The following is a 4251-nucleotide window of genomic DNA, read 5'->3' on the forward strand; positions in this document are numbered from 1 at the left end:
GATTGTTGTTAGTGGTAACACAGAGTGCCTCTGCTCCCTCTCACAGGACCCAAGGAGAGATGTTATCCGGCCCCATCGCCTTTGAGATATCTAGTTCGCTTAACAGCCTCTTCAGCTCCTCCTCATTTGTACGTACTGTGTGCATCACGTTCTTGTGTATCCCATCTCTCTGTCTTTCTAGAGTCCTTTCTCTCTCCACTGTGAATACTTCTTTGAATCTCATGTTGAGCTCCTCAAAAACTTCGAGGTCCTAACTTGTAAACTCCCCTCCTTCCTTCCTTCCTTCCTCAGCCTGATTACTTGGCCTTCTACTTTTGTTTTCTTCCTGATGTGACTGTAAAACGGCTACGGATCAGACTTGGCTTTCGATGCTATGTCATTTTCGTATTATCGTTGGGACTCCCTCCTTACCTGTGCATATTAATTTCTTGCTCAATGACTACTTTCTTTGTTTTCCTGGGTCCTTTGCCTTCTATACTTCTTCCATTCTCTAGTGCACTTTGTTTAAGTTTCTCTACACCTTTGGGTGAAACAAGGGCTCGTCCTGGCCTTGTCAGTATGTCTGTATCATCTCATTCACTGTTTCTCGTGCTAGTTCCTTGTCCCACAGGACCTTATGTAGACAATTCCTCATGCCTGTATAGTCCCCTTTCTTGTAGTTTGGCTTTGTTCTTCCTGCCTCCCTCTCCACTTGTAACTCTGCTATATATTCGAAGTTTAAAACTACGTGATCACTAGCTCCGAGAGGCCTTTCATATGTGATGTTCTCAGTATCTGCACTGCTCAAGGTGAATACTAGGTCCGGTCTTGTTGGTTCATCCTCTTCCCTCTCTCTGGTAGTGTCCCTAACGTGATGATGCGAGAGATTTTCCAGTAACACCTCCAATATCTTAGCCCTCCACGTTTCTGGGCCCTCATGTGGCTCCAGGTTTTCCCAGTCGATTTCTTTGTGATTGAAGTTATCCACAATCAGTATGTGTGTGTGTGTGTGTGTGTGTGTGTGTGTGTGTGTGTGTGTGTGTGTGTGTGTGTTTATGTATTTAATTTCAGCAAAAAAATTCCTTCCTTCTTGGAATCCTAAAAGAGGAACAGAAATACCAAAGCAAGGAAAAGCATCGTAATTTTATTTTTCATCGATTTAGAGTCTCAAAGTCCATCATCAATTCTAAAAAAATCAATGAACAATTTCCAAGTTGAGTTGCTGGCTTATATTAATAACCATTTAAAAATAAGTCTTTTAAAATAAAAATTAATAATATGCTACTACACTTTTGGAGCCAAACATTGTTATAATAACTAGCCTAACAACGTAATAACTTTATGCATGAACTCTAAAATGAATCAGTAAAATTTATGTGAGAACAACTGTACTGATACACGCGACTTGTTCAGCCGAGGTTTCCTTCTTGCTGTTTGTAACGATTCAGAGATGATGGGGTCGAGTCCATGTGGTGTTTATGTCAGTACTGTGAAATCATCTTATGATAAACATTGAGAAGTTAAGTGATAATGATCTCTCTCTCTCTCTCTCTCTCTCTCTCTCTCTCTCTCTCTCTCTCTCTCTCTCTCTCTCTCTCTCTCTCTCTCTCTCTCTCTCTCTCTCTCGTTCTCTCTTATTACCTGTTGATGGAGTACGAATCCTCTTTCAGATGCTCTTTCTTTTTGCCATAGTACTGTGACATCTCAGTGTGTAGACCTGGAGTGGTAAGGAATGTTACCTGAATTACCTGATTACCTATATGAGAGATATATTACTAGATCATCCATGTATGATGGGTATTGCTTTACTAGACCCTCTGTGTGAGAGGAATATTGGGTCACCCGAACACCTCTGACAGGGGTTTTGCATTTTTAGAATATCTATAAAACAGAGAGATATTGGGGTCCAAGAGCACTTAGGTGGTTTGCTGCAGAAACACCTGTCTGAGAGGCGGGATGGCTACCAAATCACCTGTGTGGCAGGGGTATTGCTACTTTTGCAAACACCTGACTGGCAGGAGGAATGGTGTACAACGAGGTGTGTAGTGAAGAAAACGTGAGAAAGATCCCCTTGTGTTATATTGTAAATATCCCTAGCCCAAGAGGCTATAGACCCAATTGACGAAATTGTTGCCGTTGTAGCCGGCATAACCGCCATAGCCGTCCAGAAGGTTGTTGCTTCTCCACATGTTCCAACCGCCTGAGCCGAGACCGTTGTTGCCGAAGAGGAGATCAAAAACAAATTGTAGACTCGGTTCCGCTCTCGGTTCTGGTCTCGCACTCGGTTCTGGTCTGGCGACAACAAGACCCACCAACAGGACAATAATCTGACGGTGTTGAAAAAATGCAAGATATTAAATAGTGAACTTCCGTAAAAAGTAGTAACACATAAATACTAGGACCATTAATTTTATTGCTTTATTTTTTGTCGTAAGCCAATCCAAGTTTACGCAATAATCTCAGTTGCATTTGTGTAAATATAAGTTCTGTTTTCCTGTAGTAACAGTGACGTAGTAGACAACAGTGAGACAACCACTTGTGATCATCTCTAAAGAAGCATATGTGGTGTTGATGTTATACGAATTATTAGAACAAACTTTTATTTTATTCCTCCATCAACAAGTAAACATTGCAACATATGCGAATGTGAAGCATATTCTAAACATTCATTCATTTAAGCGAACTTTATTAATATATACTTTTGCTTGTGAATATTTTTTTACGCTTTGCATGCCTTGATAAATTAGCTTCATTTCTGGCAGAACTCTTATAACATTTTGAGACAAAGTTTCATTCTTTACCATATTATTCTTGTCTATTTGAAGCCACACATAATAATGTGAGACTTCGTAAAAAATATTTAAGTGTTAGTTCTATGATACAGTGAACTGTGTCTGATTTTCCCTTAAAGTCACTGCATTTACATTTAATTAATCTTTGTGTTCAAAACTGGGTTTATTTATATTTTTTCTTGATGCTCGTTCACTATCCAAAAATTAGTTATTCACAGTTCTTCATAACATCAAAATTTTGAAGTTTAGGTAGGCACGTACAATATAAGATAGAATAATAACTGAGACAGCCTCTGCTTCCGTAATAAGAGCTCCATTTGACTCATGAAATCGTAATGACACAGTTGCAAACAAACCATACCACGGAAGGGGCTTGAACCTGCGGTTGGCAAGTCGTAAAACTCCAGACCGAAGCGGTAACCTTCCTATGGTGTATAAATATACCTAGTTAGATTATACTCACTGTAGCCATCAGGCCCAGCGGCTAACGCGTCGGTCTCGACTTTCACCACTCACTAACCGCGCGTTCAAGCTCCGCTGTGTAGACAGCAATTTTTCCTTAAAATTCTCAAATCTTGTAACCCTAGTTTATACTAGCACAAGAAATAACAAATGTAAACATAAAAATGCTAAACCATGACTGCATAAAGAATATTCGGATTCATATCACCACTTTTACATGTATAGGTAAGCCAACATTTATTAGTCACATATACAGTATGTGTTTAACTTCATATACCAAATACTTATTCTTTACTGTATTGTTACACTCATTATATAACACATGTAGTAGGAGCTGTGACTCGACCCCTGCAACCACAACTAGGTGAGTACAGAATATGCATACTTCTTAAAACAGAGAAAATTACGTTTGGATATAACATTTTATTATCTGATAGACAGCTGTATAAAAATAATAAATACTGTATTATTTATTCTCTTTCCAACAATTTTAATCTCGTGGGATCTTTTACTATGGTTTTCGGAATTTATAGAAATCTATAAAACATAATTATTTAAGATCGTAAAACACTTTATTTAATATAGGACATCTGTGAAACTCATTAATATTTTTTGCCTCTGTTGCTAATCTATATAAAACAGTTAATAATATAACAAATCTCTGTATTATGCCATGAAACAATCTTCCCACAGCCCGAATGGACTGTTGTTAATCTGTTTCTGCACCGAACATTTTGATATTATACTCACCAGAGACTTCATGACTGCTGTGTGTTCTCTAGATGAAGACGAACAGTATGTATGAGAGAGAAGCGATTTTTCTGTCCTTTTATACCCGTCCTTCCACAACCAGTCATTATTGCGTCGCTGTTATCCCATGCAGTGAAGCTTCCTGCTGGAGGTCAATGCTACCCAAGGTCATGAAGATGCTGGTAACAGGGCGACGGTAGGGTAAAGGTAGGGTTAAGTAATTAGTATTCTCTTCGAGTTTCTTGAGAGCTCTGCATATTTAGAGCTC

At 38.9% G+C, this 4251-nt stretch overlaps 1 long non-coding RNA gene across 1 annotated transcript; it reads right to left on the reverse strand.

Moving 5' to 3' along the window:
- Positions 1-1517: 1517 nt before the first annotated feature.
- Positions 1518-4021, reverse strand: LOC138852306 (uncharacterized). The gene is made up of 2 exons (XR_011391636.1): positions 3984-4021; positions 1518-2306 (listed from the first exon to the last, which is right to left on the reverse strand). It is a non-coding gene; the product is annotated as an uncharacterized lncRNA (long non-coding RNA).
- Between the last annotated feature and the right edge of the window lie 230 nt (positions 4022-4251).

Source organism: Cherax quadricarinatus, chromosome 6 (genome assembly GCF_038502225.1).
Source record: "Cherax quadricarinatus isolate ZL_2023a chromosome 6, ASM3850222v1, whole genome shotgun sequence".
Taxonomy (NCBI): domain Eukaryota; kingdom Metazoa; phylum Arthropoda; class Malacostraca; order Decapoda; family Parastacidae; genus Cherax; species Cherax quadricarinatus.